Here is a 19981-nt window from a genome sequence, read left to right on the forward strand (position 1 = left end):
TTTAGACACGATGCTTCGTGTAATATCGATCTTGAATCTTTAATTATTATTATCTATTAAATAAAATGCGAAACAACAAGTTATTTTAAGTAGTGAATTCAACAAGTTGATGACTTACGATGACTGCATTTTTTATCGAAATTTGAATTTCATATTTGACTTAAGATTTTATAATCTAAATTCTACGTATATATATATATAAAAAAAAAAAGATTTCAATAACAAATTTCATTATTTTCTTGATGAGGAATAAAAATACGTATGACACAGTGAATAAGTAAATAAAATAGCAACATATTACTATTTGACATTCGAGTCATACAAGAGTTATAAAGAGTTAAATTCACTATTAACAAATGACAAAGTTAAATAACGTTTACATTTAATTTGATACTATTGTCCTACTTACGTATATTGTGTTCAATAGTTGTACAAAATTCGTATTAAAATTAAATGAGTTTCAATTGAAAAAGGGATTATTATACGAGCAGAAATATCGTCGAATCGAGTTCAAATCAATTTTTACCGAACTATCGTAAAATGATATCGTTTGAAAATATATCAATCATCTCGTTCGAAGGTTGATTCAATCTTAATCGATTCGAGTTTCGAAAGATCGGGTTCAAGATTTCTTTTTAAAACAAATTCATCAGATAAATCAATATGTTTAATTTAAAATTTATTATAAATATGAATATAATAATTTGACGAGATTTAGAGAAATTTTTTTTAAAAAATTGCCGTAATTGAAAATATCTTTTCAAATCTATTAAAAAATTGAAGAAAATTTTCGAGAAAGGATTTCGAATATTTTTGGAAAAAAAAAAATCGAAATAAATCCGAACATTTTTTGACCACGTGCATAAGAATCGATTCAGACTAGCAACGTGGCTCCTGCATGGTTCATCGAGTCTCAAAGGTCTGATTTATGGCGGCTGATAAACCGAGAATTTATTGATACCGTGGCTTTCTTAAAATAAGACGATGATTTCTGCGTGCATCGTCTCTAGGAATTTTATCGAGACAGATATTCTCTGGAAGGCTATCGTTTGCAACGTTGTTCAATGAAAACTGGGAAAGTAATGATGGGTATCGACTGCAATCAATTTCTGATCAAATTTATTTTTTCTGTAATTGTAAATTCTTTATAAAAATTAAAATTTTTTTTTGTTCTTATAAAAATTGATGATATCAATGTTTGAATAATATCAAAAATATAAGGATTTAATAATAAAATTAAAAGAATTTTCGATATGAAAAAAAAATGTAGTTCTAAATTATTGGCTGCTAATGTATATATTATTGCAACTAAAATATTTATATTTGAATGTTATAAATAGTGTCAATTAAGTATTGAATGTATGTATATATATATACACAAATCATTATTTTATCTTTCTACTATGAAAAGGTAAAATAGATAAAGCGTGTATAAATATATCCATGACTCATAATATTTAACCCATTTTATAATCATATATAAATATTTAAAAATATCTATTGCTATGAGAGATATTAGATATAGATTGCTTTTAGATAATAGCTACTAGATATTATTAATTAACATTAATAATTGGTATTAAAAATGATATAGCAAAAAAAAAGTAACATAATAAAAAAGGAAAAAAGTATGAACAAAGAATAGTTAATCGATCAATTAAACGAAACAGCTATAATGACTATCACAACTACAAACATAACAGAAATAGAGCAGCAATAATGCATACTGATAAGCGTCGCTGATAAGAAAAACAATGCCATCCATCACCTCAATCACAACTTTTCTCCACTTGCGTTTACGAAGAGAAGGGGAAAAAAAAAAAATCAAAAAAAAAAAAAATATAAAGTTATTTTTGAAAACAAATATAACATATTTTTCTTATAAATCTTTCTGTTTTTTTTCAATTATATATATATATATATATATATATATATATATATATATATATATTAAGTAACAAATTTTATTGTTTTAACATTTGGTTGTATATGTCATTATATTATATAATGGATTTTATCTCTTTAATTTTTTTGATTTTTTGATAAGGCATAAAAATTTAAATAACACTTCTTAAAATATTTATAAAATTAAACAGTATTTCAAAATAAATAATGTATAAAAAAAAAATTTTACTAGAGATCAATGTTTTCTAAAATTCGTAACAAATAATTACTAGATATTTAAATGTCTTGAAATATATTCTCAGAAATGTCTAATTAGACATACTCGAAAGACTAGAATGAATGGTAACTGATTAGGATCGACTATTGTTCCTTAAATACCAGCATTATTAACGCTGATTTCTAAATTTTGATTTTTGACTTGCAAAAAAACAAAAAAATATATTCATCGTATTTAAAAAGTCTTTTATGCTAAAAAAGATCTTATATAAGTAATTAACTGTATTTGATTTTTAATATTATGTGTAAGTATTTATATTTTATTTTACATTCTTAAAAATGAACTGTTTCAAAAACTTGAAAAAAAAATCCTTCGTTTCTTCATAAGTATAAGTATTTCATTTTAATTCGAAAGTGAAGAATAAGTAATAATATTGAGAAAAATTATATTTAAATTAAAATACATTAAAACTCGACAAAAATTAAAAATTCTCCGATTACTCATTCTTTAAAAATTCTCTAGAATTCCCCTATTCAAATATTCTTTCTTTATCGTTGATAATCTATCCGTGGCGCTAAACGCCCGCGTAAATTGAAAGAGAAGGGGAAAGCGGCGCGCGCATTTGTAAGCCAATACATAAGAGATAAACACTTTGGTACAGAATGCATTACGCGGCGGATTCTTTCACTCGATCACACGAGGGAATCGCGAAAGCATATGTAGCATTACGTGTAATTCATATGTACATATTACAGCAGCCACGATATACGTCTTCAATTTTTTCCAAACGATATTTGCCATTACGAACCTTCTCTCATCGTTTCGTAATTAATGAAAATATTCGTGGTGTCTCGTTATTTTTAATTCCCGCGTTCTAATTAAGATAAATCGATTCGAGCTTGCGCGACTCGTTTCCCAACATCGAATACATTTCCGGGTTCTTTTTTGCGCCTAAACTCCACATCACTGACCCGACCATGAGGCGGATATATCGCGATTCGATTCAAATCGAGTGTACCGTATGTCACGTACAACAGTATATGGGGTAATTAACCTTTTTGCTGCGTTGAGGTTAAGTACTGAACATATATAACAGATGGTAGATATTCAATTGCGATTGATATGTGTATTGTAATACAATCAGTTTCTGTATGATATAATATTTCTATAATATGATTTAAAAATTATACTCTAATATAATTATGGAAATTTTATTAAAGTTTATTGCATTTTGATAATATAAGAGTATTGAAAATTTTTGTATATTTTAGTTTTGTACTATGAACAAATATCGATATATTGTATAATATTTTTTAATCGATTCCTTAATGTTTTGTTCAATAATTATTAGTATCTTTTCAAAATCAATTTGTCATGAAAGTATAAATGTATTATAATAATATATTTTTAAATTATAATAATAAAGAAAGAAAGTTGAAGACTCGATTTATTCAAACAACTACACAACGGGTGTAAAAATTTGTTGGATAACATCTGGTATGACGTAAGATATTCTAAAAATGCGAAAATCCAGAAGTTGCAAAATCATACATATCGTATACGTCGAGGTTGATCATAAATCCTATGAATCATGCTCGTTTCAAACAAAATATTCTGTTTCATCTTTCTTTTTTTTCTCTTTTTTTTTTTTTTTTTTTTTTCCGATGTTTTTCGAATCCAATTCTTGTTCAAAGTGGAGATGAATCGTCATAAAACTACAGTGTATTTACCCAAATGTAAATACGATAAAAATATTTTATAGAGATGATGAAAGATTTCTCAGTGGCGATCCAATAAATCCAACGAACGTTAAGTTTATATTAGTCGAAGTTAATCGACGATTTATATATATATATATATATATATAATTGTTCTTATATTTTAAAAAAAGAAATCAGAAATGTATAAATACACGCATATAAATATACATATTATTCATTTGATGTAACAATGACGTAACTGAAATTTTTTTGACATGGCGACCAGTAACGCGACACTAGCGCCATGTGGCTATTAACTACTATCAATATACTTTTAACATTATTTTTCTTATCCATCTATGCAATTTTTTATAATCTTACACATTCTAGATATTCAAAAAACATATTCAAAACTCTGCCTGAGATCTTTTATAATAAATAATTTTTCGTTTTGTATTATTATTATTATTCTGGAAAATAAAGAATATCACAGACTGATAAACGTTGGTCGCCATGTTGATATACGCCGTTTCTTTCATCAAATGCAAAAAAGGAGGATCGAGGAACCATAGTATCCGGCGATATTTTAGGTCCAAGAATTTTCACCTTGCATTATTCAAGCCCCTATGAATTCGAGATATACCTGCCGATCGAAGTCACGGAGCTTAGCCCTTTCGAGATTGCCGTGACAAAACGCGCGCGTGCTAAGGAAGAAAATTCCTGGCAACAATAAGCCACGGATCGTAGCAGTGAATCGAAAAGCAGCCGGCTCTCCACTGCACCTGATCTCTAATGTAAGATGCATCCACAATCTTCGATCTTCCATTCTAGTTATACAATACGTATGAAACGAATAAATCCTTTTTTATTCTCTCCTTTTTTTTTTTTTTTCACAACACCGTAACTCTATGAACTTGAATTAGAAGATAATGGATGCAATTGTAGATCGTGGATATTTATGCAAATTAAGATTTTTCACGATTCGTAATTAATGATATTTACGTAAAAATTTGTTTGTAATTTATAATTGTTCACAATTTGTTTATATAATATCGTATAAATATTAATAGTGAGCATTTTCACGCATTTTATATATTCTTGCATATATTATTTCTATCGTATATTTTATTGTTTTTTATACGTAAAAATCTATCCGTTCAATCACAATAAATAATGAATCTGACAGAGTTAAAACAAAGATCGCGATTTCCACTTCAAAATCATTGGAATATCGCAATTATTACAGAAGATCACTTATCGAAAATATTTATTTATGGCAAAGTTATTTTAAAGAAATTGTTGAAAATGATTTTCCTTCATCATCGTGATTTCCTTCAGATAGTATTACACGCGTTGCCGTTTTAGAAACGTCGTAAAATCGATTCGATTCCGCAACTACGTTATAAACTTCTTACGAGAATACCATATAACAGTGATAAACGCCAGATTCTTCACCACATGAAAATGAAATGTTTAAGATCCGTACCTTCAACGCTCAATTCGATACTCAACCAAGAAAATCAATCTTGCAACGAGAGGGATACACGCACATATATTTTTATCAACTTCTTCACTATAAGTTCATCATTTATATCTCAATTCTGCACGCAATAAATAATAGTTGTCGAGTTTATTTATTTTTATTTATTTAATTTTTGACGAATTTTTCATATTTGCATTAAACGATCCATCCTTTACAATAATAAATTGCTAATTTCATATTCTTAATTTATTGGAAATTAAATACATAAATTATTATTAAACTTGCATTCAATCGACGCTCAACTTTTTTCTACATATATACAACTAACAGAAAAACAAAAAAAAAAAATAATAATAATAAACAAAAGTGAAAAGAAGTAGCAAGCAAAAGAAATTTTTAAAAAAATTTTTCAGAAATGGATCTCTCTTATATTATGGTCCTCCAATTTCAGAGCGAATCGTATAAAAGTCAAATGGAATGGGAAAGAATTATTTATGTTAACGTTATCAAAGATATTATCAATCAATTATTAAAAAGAATGCCTCCGCTTCGTTATACAATTCTTTATAATAGAGAGGTGATGCAACACCTACCCGATGAAATATTTTCAATATCGAAACGAGGATGCTTCGACCCTCAGATTGGCCTTATTAAACCATGAATTACTGGCTCCATTAACGGGAAGACGATGCACGTGCCCGAATCAGGGCAACTGTTAATTATTTCTCGTTCGGGTGCTTCTATTATCTCCTCCTTTTATTAATGTATCCGGATTCTAAAAACTATAGCAGATCGCGTGCCGATACCGTCCAATCTGTATGAATAATCACGAATAAATCAGTTTTTTTTTGTAAATTGAAACTATGGAAATTATTTCTTCCACGGATATAAGATTTCGATCATCGATCTGGGGTAAATTAATCGCAGAAAAATCGTTACGTAGTGAAATTTTTTCAATGCGAAATATCGATTTTATAAAAAGGAAAATGCTTCTCTAGAGAAACTCTATTTTTGATTTGATGCAGATGATTGGTTAAGTTTATAACAATAGCCACGTATACGGTTGTATAATAGTTCGGAGAAAAGATTTTAAAAAGAAGGAGAATCGAAGAAAAAGAAGAAATCTTTATGTATGAATCTTGTGACAACTTTTATGCTTGATGAATTCACTTTAGAAAATTAGATATACTAGGTTTTCATAAAAAAAAACGTTTTTAAAAAAAAAATGTACTCCAGCATTGTATTAAGTTTCAACAAAATTCAGATTTTACGAACAATTGTTTATATTTTATCGTGTGTCTCTCTATCACGAAAAAAACCATATTTTGTTGATAAAAAAAATATATATATATATATAAGAGACTCGTTTAACATATATATAATTTCAAGAAATGGTGATCATTGAGTTGTTATATTAATTATTCTATTAACAAAATATTTTCATGTCAATAACTGAAAAGAAAAATAGCAAATTTTACAGTTATGTCATTATTGCAAGAAGCATACATAACACTTGGAGAATCGATAATAGTATAACCTCATTTCCAAGAGAAAAGACATTTATGAGAGAAATAATAATAATTTATATAGAGACATATAACATGTCTTCAAAAGAATGTTGGCAACATTGTTTAACGGCCTTAGAGAAGATAATAAGGGCAACATGTAAGAGGTTAAACAAAGAATAGAAGACGTGTAAGATACATTTTATACGTGGAATTCAACGTCTCGAAACAATTTCGTGCTAGGAATAATTATAACTTCAACGACTTAGGAATATTGCAGGTTACGCTGTCTGAGTTTTTTTTTTTTTCAACCACTTGGATTTTGCAATTGATCCCAGTTTAAATTAGATTTAATCGTCGCGACGAAAAGTTAGGTTAGGTTAGATTTACTAGATCTTGAATGTAAAAAATGGATTGTTTTTAGATAAATATAAAACGATACGTGTACATATTTATAACATGGCCGTAATTTAAGCCATGATTCTCTTTCACAGATGAAAAATTAATATCACATATGCTTTCTCGAAAACTATATACATTTTCATCCATAAAATATTTTTCGTCACAAACGAATAATAATAGTAGACAATAATACCAAGTTAGATATATCAAATAGTCGATTTGAGAATTTATCGAAATCTATTAGATTCGATTTGGACAGATTTGAATTCAATCTTTCTAATTTTAACTGTAACCTATCTTTTCATCGTACTATTGAAACGTAACGCGTAAATTCGTTGTGAACTAAAGTTTTTCTTTGGAAAACACCTTTTCAACGTAATAATAAAAATAACAATTTTTAAAATTTGCAACAAGAGAACATTTGTACACGTACATTTGACAAATTTTTTTTTTCATAAATTCATCAACAATTAAAATAAAATCAGCCAAGATTAAAATAATAATTTTAATAAATTTCCTTTCGATTCCTTAAAAATAAATCTGCATTCTATAATAATACCCTCTCAATTTTAATTTTACCTAAATCTAAATTAAATTTAGATTCAATAACAAAATTTTTGCAAACAAATTCAATAAGAATGATAATCTCACTCCTTCTCTATTACATTCATTGAATATCTATAACATATTCCAATTAAACATTCTCGACATATTCGAGCGAGCCCTCCTCTAATTTCAATTTCATTCAATCAAATTTTGAGTTTACGAGATAATTCGATTGGTGATAATTTTAATTGCAACGAATTCTCGACTCTGTCACGTTTATCGAATATACCACGTGCAAAAGATTCTCTCCGAGCTTTGACTATAGGGAGTTGCAGATCTGACGAGTGGCCCCAGATTATAGAGAAGAAGGGCCGGAGGAGGAGAATGGACCAGTTGCAATATACGCGTATACACATACGTATACGGCCATCTCCCCGGCCCTTTCTCACAGACGATGTATGCATACACGCGATGTTGGAAACCAGTTTCACCCGCCCACACGTAGCAGAAAACACGCGAGCATTCTGACGTGTATCTCCCCTTTCTTCCCGTCGTGACATCGAATCTTAATACCCCCGGACCGGACACACGCGGTCTGAGAGACCTCTTTGTCCCGGCCCGTATACTTTACGACTTACGATCGAGAAACAAGAATAATCAGACAAGCGTATCCTGCCGGCGAGAAAGAAACAATCGAACGATCGCGATTTGTCCGCCGTTCGAGCCCATTAATCCGTTCCTTAAGGCTATATTTACCCTGTTTTCTATAACTCTGAGTATCGATGTAAATACATATTCAAATTTTAATTTATAATCCTGTTACAAATTTTTCCTAATTATTCGATCGAGTTTATTTCTATATAGTTTTTTCGGTTTTTCTTGAAAAGATTAATATATGTTTTTTCTTTTTTTGAATTTTGAAATACGTACGCGATATCGGTCCATTGCAACGGATATATTCGGCTAGGTTCAACGATTTAATTATCATCAAGAGCAGATATTGCGATCCGCTTAAGAGGTTATCTTTAAAGGGAGAAAGATAAATCATATTTTATATAAATTACTTTTATGAATATAACGCGGGATATTGAAGAATAAAATTTTCATCGCTTGATTCGAATTGAAGAAAAGAATTGAAAAGAAGAAACTGGAGTCAAGTTGATTCGATTCATCTAATTGTTCAAAAATAAATTGCCATACGATTTCAATTTTTCGTATAACGCGTTTTTTTAATACGTTTCACGAATTCGTAGAAGTCGAAGAATCGTAAATAATTCTCTAACTAAAATTACAAAGCTCTTCCCTTCCGAGAATAAATTTTAAATTTAGAAAGCATACGATCGAAAACTATATTTATACAAAATATTCGATCTCGCTGTGCCGATGATATAGGTATCTACCGTATCGAGATAAAAATCGCGTACACACACGAAATACACTTCGGGAATTTCCGTGACTCACGATCAAGACACGAAGCCCGGCAATTCCCCGAGAAATCCTTCCTCGGTGAAATCGACTATACTCTATAATATTGCACGCGGGTTGGAACGGATCGCAAATCCTGGAGAAAATTCGAAAAACGAGGAGAGGCAACCAATGCGGAAACGGATCGATACGGTGGGCCGGAGAAAGGGACGCGCAAACACGTTATTTACCAGTGCATGCGTACCAGATGCACCAAAGCCTCGAGGATCCTACCTGTCCAGGCGTCGAAGTTACTTCATTCGGGCCAGATACTTATTACCATTACTCGCCGTGTTCCAACACCAATGTTTCCCAATACTTTTCTCGAAACAAGATCATCTTTTGTAATACTCGAATAACTATCGATTGACATATTTCTAGCTCTGAATAATAAATATATCTATATATCTATATATGTATATATTTATTAAATATATATATATATATTAATTGTTAAAGTTTTTTTTTATCGATCTTCGAAAGTTTTAAACGCTTGCATCGAGAAGATTATTAATTATTAAATTTATTTGTTATTTCGATTAGGAATAATTTTAAATTCCGAGTAAGTTTTAACCGCGTTCTTCTCAACTCTTTTCTAACTTTTCTTATAGAAATGAAATCACCTTCTGTAATTCCAATAACTATCGATGATGACTTTCGATTCGACATACTTTGAATAATACTACATGAAAGTTTTTAATATTCTTTAAACATTTGTACGGAGAGGATTAGATTATTATTGTTTGATATTCGACTAATTTTCGATTGAAACAATCGATTGAATTGATTGAATAGATATATGTCGAGTGGAAATTGTATAGAATAGAACTTTGTCGAAACAAAATATTCTAGTGAATTCTGAATGAATTGGTCTGCTATAAATGAAACGAAACTATGGACTAACACGCTTAATAATTCAAAAAAATGCTGTCTATCTACATATCGTTTGAATAAAAAGTTAAAATAATAATCGATAAACTTCTATTACATGAATTATGTGTACAATCATTTTTTAATAAAGAAAAAAAACTTTTCTCTAATCTTCCAGATTTATAATTGCGAAACATTCTGTAAGATAAATTTGAGCAAAAATCTTCGAGAAACTTTTCATTACCTTATATTAAAAATTGATCGTACAAATTTCAGAGATCATTTTTATCACCGATTGTTGACAGAAACGAATATTTTTCACGCGATCAATTACTTCATTATTTGAAATAGAATTTAAAATAGAATCGATGTAACGTAAGAGATTGTTAAATTGCTGAAACACGGGTGCACACGTGTGTGTAACGCACAAGATTGGGGAAAGGCAACAAACAAGCGATTATGAAGAGGCTGATAAACCCGACTAGGATTACGCGAAAAATCGATTAGAGAGTCGGTGGTCCAGACTCGTTACAGCCTCTCCTCCGATCAGACGAGAATACCCACTTACGACATCGTTACTTTTCCATCGGATATAAAATCGTTCGATTGCAAAACGAACCTTGAAACCAATAATCCTAATCTGTTGTATCTCTTTCTCTCTAAGCCAATATTCCTCTCTCTTTCTGTAATGACAAAATAATTTCTCCATTTCTCGTAATATACGTAGAAAAATGCAAATTGCAAATTAAACAGAAATATCGAAAATTGGATAAGCCTGTTTACGATAATTTACGATTTCAATTTCGAAATAAATATATTTTTTCCATTTAAATATACGTTTTTATATACGTTTGTTTAAAAATAGTTTAAGAATACTTTCTACATTTTGCTTTTATAATTTTTGAGTCGAAAGTAGTCCAGCATTCAAAACTATTTTCAATTATATCCGATTATTAATAGCTTTTTCGATATTCGTCTGATTATTTTTCATCTAAACATGCTGAAATAAATGAATATTAAATATTTTCATTGCAAAACTTTCTTTGAATAATTAATAAAAATTAGTAAATAAAAATAACCGTAACAATCCCTCCAAATCCTCTTCATGATCCTGCAAACAAACTTTCAGTAATTAAAAAATTCATATTCCTGAGATGAAAAATTGCTAAACTATTATTAACAATTATAAAATCTTCTCTTCGAATTTGTGTATTATTCAATTTTATCGTTACTCGATTGTCTGGGACACAATTGGACGAATAATTGATGGATGAACTCGTCTAGTTTTGATTCCTTCAAAATATCAAAATCTGATTGTGTCCAGGATTGATTTAATCAGATCGTCTTAACAATTTAATTAAACGATCTCAATAATTGTTTTTAAGAAATCGTTATAGAATTCAAAGAAGAGATCGAATTTTAAATTGTGATTTGGATGAAAGTTTTGGGTCAGTGTCTATATGGATGAAATCAGCGAGTAACAATCAATTGCATCTTCTAGGAAGAAGAATCTATGAAGACACCTGGGTTATGATGCATTCATTAATTGATCGAGTCATAAAAGAAAATTCAATAATTCTTTGATCTGAATTGCTAGTCTGAATCGTAGAAATAAGAAACTGGGTCAAAGATGTGATAAAAAAGATCGTGCTAAATGTATGATTCTATCATTTTAAATTACTGGTTATGCCTTTTATTTCTTTCTGCATATATGTATGTATAATGAATTGGTATATTTCATAATGAATTGGTATTATTACACGTCTTTTCATTATAAAAAGAACAATTGATCGATGAATGACATTGTTGAGTAAAAATTCATTTATACTGATTACGACAAAAATCATAAAGAAAATTAGAAAAAAAAAATTTCATCATATTTTTTACATTGGGTCTTTAATTTTCTTATAGTTTAAGATTTCAAATTTAAGATTATTAATGACGTTTCATCTTTTTTTTTTTAGCAAAGAAATGATTCTATTTTAAAGATCTCTAAGCAAATATGATTCACAAAAAATATCTAGATATAAGAAAGCCGAATATCTCTTTTCTTTTATAAAAAAAAAAAATCTCATTTTCTTCCAAGCTTCATATTAGTAATGTTTCAAATTCTTTTTTTTTTTTTTTTTTTTTCACCTTTTGATTATTTGTTACCAAACAAAGTATCTTTAATACATATTTTTGATATATATTTTTTTTATCAAAAAATCTCATTTATATTTTCAGTATATATAATTTTTTCTTCTTTCTTTTTTCTTAATATTTATATATATATATATATTTTATAAAATTTAATTAATATTTAAATTTATATTTATTAATATTTATATATAATTAATATTTATATATATTTATATATATTTATATATATATATTATAAAATTCAAACATTATCTTCGGTATCTCGTTTTAATTTTTCCCTAAGAAATAGATCTCTTGATTGATCGATCAACATAAAATTTCGAATTGAAGTGGGAAAAACTGAAGACGTGTTTAATTGCTTCGTTGCCGATCGATCAGATTAATTAAAAAGCGAACGCAATTCACATCCTTCTTATATCTGGAATGAATGTTTAAGTAACCGCTTGGCTCATACTTGTCTGCACATATATATTTATACAGGATGAGCTTTCAACGACGACAGGAACACCGACAGAGTCACCATTCCAAGAGACTTTAATAGATACTGTTGCACACGAGCAATCTTCAACAAACATTCTCGATTTTATAATTTAAACACATCATTGAGATCAATGATCCTTCATGGGCGGTGATCTAAATATCGGATCCATCGATAGAAGAAGAAAATTAATTAATCATTTCCTTATTTCCTCGAACGAAATCTAATCTGAAATTCAATGATTGAATCATATATGATTCTTGCCAAGATTTTATATATCTATATATTTTTTCATTCTAAATGAATGATTAAGAAGAATTTCGATATCTATTTCTAATATGTATTGGAATTTGTCCAAATAAACGCATTTCGTTAGTCTAAACAAAGAGACGAATCATTTCCCTGGAACTGTCATCATGTTTTATCTCGTGTGATAAAGCGTAACGATTCGCCACCTTCGCCTACACACACAACATTTCAATGAAATGTTGTTTCAATTTTAATGAATTACATACGCAAAAATTGTTATCAATAATCATTTCTTATTTTTTATTCTTTTTAAAGTCGGATAACGATTATTAAATAAAATTTTTATTTCGTTTTTGATCGTTGTTTTATCTCATTGTTATTATTATTTAATTAACGATTACAATGTATTTAGAAGAAAAACATTATTTTATATAATATATAGATATTTGTTTGCATTAGGAAGATATGAAATACATAGCTATTCACAATTAATATCGATTGATTATTTATGAAGGTTATACATTATCTCTTCAATTCTTCACTCTAAATCACAACTGTTAATATTATTATAAATTGATTTTATTTTAAAACACATTTTAACTAAATTCCTTCTTTTGAAACTTTATTCCAAATCCTAATTTAATTTTTTTAACACGTCCGATGGAATAGAAATGCATTAACTCAGATCAGATAGGTTAGATTCACTTCTGAATCAATATACTTCTAAACACTTTTAAAAATTCATTTATCAATCAGCACGATCAAAAAAGAAACATGATAAAAATTCAAAAAAAAAAAAAGAGAAAAGATGAGATATAACAAAATAAAAGTTTAATCTTCGAAAATATCGCAAAATAAAGAAATGAATTAGAATATGAATCGGTCGTCAAACGACTTCCTTTCCCACTGGGCCAAGAACCACACGTAAAAGTGGTCAGTGAAATTGCCTGTGAATCGACTCGCGTGAACAAGTCGCTCCCTTCAGGCGATAAGGCACTCGAGCTTGCACTCGTCGCGAGGCATTTGAGCCCACGGTACTCAGAGACAAGCTGCACTTGAAAACACTCCTTCGAGAACTCGAAACAAGGCTGGCAATGAGAAATCGATCGCCGCTCTATCTAGAAATCATGTTCCCTCTTCTCTCCGACTTTAACGCGATTTCTATGACATTTTATATATAAATAACTAAATCGCGACGAAGACCTTGTAAAGAAGGCATGGAGGTGGAAGTGGATTCCTTTAATCTTGGATTTTCTCGAGTGTCGGAATGCTTTTGAGATTTGCGCGTGAAGGCTTATGGAATACTTTTATGGATTGGAATTTACTATTTAGAATTCCTTTCAATATTGAGCGGAAATATTATGAATTTGAATGTTAGATATTTTTAAGATGGCAAAAAAAAAAAAAAAAGTTTTTAATTTTAATCTTTGAGGCAGTGATTCGCTATTTATTTTTTTAATGTCCTCAGATTGGATTCTTTGGATTCTATTTGAAATTTGTTTCGTTATTTTTGTGTAGAAATATTATGGATTGTTTAATTTTAAATTTTTAGAGATGAAAAAAAATATGACTTTAATCTTTGTGACAATAGATATTCTTTTACTTGAGATTTTGTTACTTCAACAGAAGATTTTTAAATTTACTTAGATCTTTTATTTGACATATACATATATATGCAAGATCAAACTTTGAATGATATCAAAAATTTTAAATATAGAATAAGAGTTTGTCAGCAGTTAGATTTTAGAAAAATTAAATAATAGTTAAAAAATAAAAAAAAATAAGGAGATTATACATTAATCTATCTTATCCGCAATTATGAGTATTTGTAAGATAATAAAATTTTGTATTAATCTAAATTGGCCTCGACAAATTTAAAAAAACTGGATAAACAAGAAGTTTTATTAAATGTTTCATATTATCATTTTAAATTATAGAGTTAGATATTATGATTGCTGTATAATTAAGAAATTTATAAGAAAAAAAAAAAAAAAAGCAAACGATAGTCAAATCACAAAGAAGAACATAATTATGTACATTTAATACATTAATTTCCTTCGATATCGTATTCTTTTTGCTTTACAATTTATAGAAGGTCATATCCATTTTTTTTCTATACCTCGACAAATGTAGTAAACTATTAGCGATAAAAATTCTATCCATAGATTCATTGCAGAATATTACTTTATTTGAAGAATTAGATAAGAAACATTTTTTCATATTCTTCCTTATTAATTATCATTCTTTTCTTCTTATCAATCTAATATTTTAGAGAGCATTTAACATTATTATATCCATGTTATTAATACATGACCTGTAAAATCAATATATATAAATATATAAATTTTCACACTTGAATGAATAATAAACTGAATTATATTAGATTAAACTTAAATTAATTATTTCTATTTCTAAAAATCTTGGAATAAAATAAAATCTATGGAATAATTTCTCTGAATAGCTTAAAGTATATTTTTATTTATAATGAAAAATCTTTTTAAATAACACTATTAAATCACTTGGAAATTTTATCATTCTCAAAAAATTCTTTCCAGATAATCTTGGAATATAACCAATTATCTGAGACAAAACTTCTCAGAATATAACAAAATTTTAATTTTTAAAGAATAATATAATGAAAAATGATAAATCCTTCCAAATAATGTATCAATATATATCACTCTTTATGAATCTATTTCCAAAGAAACTTGCAATACAGCAAAATTTCCCAGAATAGAACAGGAAAATAAAAATAAAATCTTATACTTATATTTGTTCGAAATATAATAGAAAGATCCTTCTACGTATCAGTATATGAATTAAAAATAGAATCATTCATGAATTAATAAAAATATCCTCGCACAACTCGAATTCCATCCTATCGTGGATTCCATGGAGAGGAGGGAAGAGTGAGAGAGAGAGAGAGAGAGAAAAAGATGGAAATCCTTTTTACCTCGGCTGTCACCGGTTGTATCTTTTTCTCTCGCCGAGGTGGACACGTCCAGCTGGCCATTTCCAGGCCGGAGAAAAGCTCCAAAGATTTGTACCTTATGAAAAATATGGTAATGCACGCGGCCTTATACTCGATACCGTTCTCCCTCTCTTTTCCTCCTTTGCATCAGGATGGGGTAGCATTTCCTCAAGATTTTTAGGGGCTTCCACGAACTCGATGGAGCCCGTAATTTGAAAAGTTACCCAATCCTCTGTACATATAAATACCAATTTTTTTTTTTCTTTATTTCTTTCTCACGATTGTTCTAGGTTTCTTTTTGGAACGAGGATAATTTCTTTCGAAACGAGAAAAGGATTGATTTAATTTGGATACTCGATCTCTGATCGGCGGAGGAACTGGATGGACGATGGAATTGATTTGCAAAAGAGAAGAGGATAAATTGTGTGGTAAATTGTGTGTGAAGTTGAATTTATTTTTTTTATGCAACATTTTGAAATAAAAAAGGATCGTCAATAGATAATGAGAAGGTAAAATAAAATAAATAAGTTAAACGATAAATTTGGATTTATCGGTGTTGGGCCATTTTTATTAACCCAACCCACTTTGTAACTTCAACAATTGACAATTTGATCGATGACACTGTCGTTAATTATTATCTGCCTATCTAAAATATCTTTTAAAAATCACCAACAGGAATCCAAATATACAAATTTAAAATTGCACAAGTTTCACCTGCTGATCATTTTACGAACTATTCCACTTCTTGGCAATGTTATCAACAATATCTGCGTAAATTATAATGAACTGACGTTCGTAGCTGCCAAAATATTCGAAGAAATTACAGTGCAACAACAAGGGGTACGTAATATAAAGAAGAGGTCTCAAGTTTCAGACTTGAAGCGCAGACAGGAGGAAGCCTGTTTTTCGAAGCAATCGAATCACCAATGAACCGTAACCACCATCCCTCTCCCTCTCCCCCAGAATAGACTATTTTAATTCAATATCCGTTAACTTCACAGTCGACTTATTTTCACTAGTGTCGTAATAATAAGGGAAAACTATCATCATTGCAAATGAATCTTGTGAATCTTCTGAACAAAAATCGTGAAAAACTCTCGATAAAAAAATTCGAGAGTTTAAAGAACGACCAATTTTAAAATTTTACTTGTGAATGGTTTTATTATACAGAATCTCACGAAGATTGGCACATCCGTAATTGCGAGAGAATTTAATTAATAAAAAAGAATCAAACTGGAAGCAGCTATGATAGAGATTTCGAAGAAACGTGGAATTTTTCATAGAGAACGGAAATGGTAAAATAACTTTTCCATGTGATCTGTATCGAATTAAAAAAAAAAAAAAAAAAAAAAAATTCACTCGAGTGCAATTTATTTGACAAACATTAACTTTCGGATTGATAAAATTCTTTCTTCGAGCAATGGAATAAAGAATAATTCGCGTGATGATTTTTAGAATGAAATTTATTAGAATATAAAGTAAGTATTATTTAACGATGAAATTATAAATAATAAAAATTTAAATATTTTAGGTATGTTATATTAATGTAATTGAAATGATGTTGTAAAAACGAATTGGTATGTATAAATATATTTAATATTCGTGGCTGTCTAAGCTGGCTCGTTTAAATTGGATGATAAATTCGATTGGATGATGAAGAAGAGACTTCGATGGGTATTTTAGAATTTTTTTTAGATTGTTTGAGAGAATGGTGAAAAAAATAATCCTAGATGATCCAGGTTGTGAAAGATATATTAGCAAGTGAGAATTGATAAAAAATGATATTAATTTTATTAAAAATATTTTTTCGTTTTTAATAATCGTTTTTAATAACGAGAAAAAAAAGCGAAATCTATCATTTTAAGCAGTTTGTTATTAAACATTCTTTTTCTTTTAATCGTCGATTTCATGGTTTATGAGAAATTTTTCCACTAAATTCGGTCTTCTTATTATGAAATAAAACAAACACATACAGATAATAAGAAGCAATGACTAATGTATCAGGTGATAAAGAATTAACGAGAGAAGGAACTCGTCATTTCTCTTATCAAAATTTCCACTTGATATACAATACACATTTTACAAGCTACAACTATGAAATACCATAATTAATCCACGCTAAAAATAATCATTCTCCAAAGATAATGAATATATTCTCTCTCTCTCTCTCTCTCCTCCGTGTAAAGATTCTATATTTATCTTTGAAAATCTAAGAACGGAAAAAAAAAAACTGTCACAATTATGTAACATCACATAATCCAAATTAATCGTTCTCCAAAGAATATTTCAAAATGAATTTTTTTTTTTTTTTCCAACATACATAATACAATTCCATATTTATCTCGAAAGTTTAAGGAAAAGAAAAAAGAGAAGGGGGGGGAAAAAAAAAACTGTAACATCAAGGACCATCTTTTCGCTTTAAATCCGTGCCTTAAAGATCGTTGCTCCGATTCCACCTATAAATATACCGCTCTATAAATGCGTTTGCACGGTTCGAAGATTTGCAGAAATTTCTTCTTGGATCAAAATCTATTCCTTTGCTTTTCAACCGGAAACTGGAGAGTTTCCTTTTATTAGATAAAAATTATATCCCAAACTGATCATCGTATACACCAAGTTTTCATCGATCGGTTTCTAACACGATGCCACCGTGATATACCGTAGGAAGGAACAAATAACGCAATCATCCTCGAGTTATCGCGGATAATTCAATAGAACTATCGTCGTGTGTCAAAGACATAGCTAGACTATATTCGCGACGAGCATTTTCACTTAATACTATCTCAATATCTCTACCGCGACCTCAATTAGCCTGACGTCTATAAGAAGTTGATAAAAAAAATGGTAAAAATGGTAATTCGTGAAGATAAGGCGAGATTAACACATTTGAAATGTGGTTAGAGAAAAATGTTGTGATGGGCAACAGTGTGTTCCACAAACTTGACTAACTTTGGTTATCTAATTAGCATATATATATATATTTAAATAATTTAACGTGACCGAGGAGGAATTTAACAAGTTATTGATTGTTTCAATTATTGAACTTTTTCGATGCATTTTCGATATAGAGCATTTCAGAAATGATATAATAAAAATACGATCAATCAATGATCAGTGGTGGAAAAGTTAAATCGAAATAAACGAATATCAAAATAGGCGAACAATTTTACGATAACGCTATGTTCTGTAACAAAAAATCGAGATAATTAGGATATTTATTTGGATATTATTTTGGATGTTATTTTCAGGAATAGTTGAAACTTCGTGAAAACTAGATCAATTATATCTTACCTAGATGATCAACAAAGTTTTCAATATTCTTATCACCAAGTAGCGTAAATTGGTAAGATTACAAAGTATTGCAAATATGTCGGAAATTGGATCGAGAGTGTTAAATAGATTAAACAAGATTATCCTAAATCGTGTTATTTTTTTTTTTTTTTTTTTTTTTTTTTTAAACACGAACATCAATACCTCTCGTCTCGAGAGGCGCAGATAAAATTTAAAATATCACGTGTACCGGATCAATTATCGGAGCCAATTAAGTTTCAACGAGGGAAATAAGAAAGGAGATCGTTGGATCGACTCGGGCGTGATAAGGAGGAAAGAAGGGGGGGAGGGGAAGCACACCGTGGCAAAAATCCTTCGAAATCGGATGACATTTCGACGGTTTGGCAGTTTGCAAAGCTGACGCGAGCTCTCCCCGTTTCTCTCAACTTCTCGATGTGATCGGAATACGATCGAGTCAAGCAAATTATTCGTATCGTGCGAACCTTTACGAATAATAATCGAGGAGAAGCCAAACTCGGAGACACGGATCGATGTGTGTACTTACTTGTTGATCACGTCCACATTCTTTCTCTGTTTTTTTCTTTGCAACCATCTTTGCAACCGTATTGCACAATTACATTTTGTATTGATTAAAAGAATTAATGTATGTATATATATATATATATATTGGATTATAGAATATCTCTGTTCATATTTATTAGTTATTTCAAATTATGCTATAACGTGTGTACAGTGTGAATACTGGAAATAATGAACGA

At 29.2% G+C, this 19981-nt stretch overlaps 1 protein-coding gene and 1 long non-coding RNA gene across 15 annotated transcripts in view; one reads left to right on the forward strand and one right to left on the reverse strand.

The window, feature by feature from the left end:
* LOC122717271 overlaps positions 1-16959 on the forward strand; it is a 33223-nt gene extending 16264 nt beyond the window's left edge. Inside the window, exon 3 of the long non-coding RNA XR_006347186.1 lies at positions 16223-16959. This is a non-coding gene — a long non-coding RNA (uncharacterized LOC122717271). The remainder of the gene's footprint in view (positions 1-16222) is intronic.
* The window catches only part of LOC122717267 (basement membrane-specific heparan sulfate proteoglycan core protein-like), a 154580-nt gene that overhangs the window by 132382 nt on the left and 2217 nt on the right, over positions 1-19981 (reverse strand). The gene's annotated exons all lie outside the window — the stretch shown is intronic.

Source organism: Apis laboriosa, unplaced genomic scaffold, assembly GCF_014066325.1.
Source record: "Apis laboriosa isolate Shangri-la unplaced genomic scaffold, ASM1406632v1 scaffold4_cov146, whole genome shotgun sequence".
NCBI classification, from domain to species: Eukaryota; Metazoa; Arthropoda; class Insecta; order Hymenoptera; family Apidae; genus Apis; species Apis laboriosa.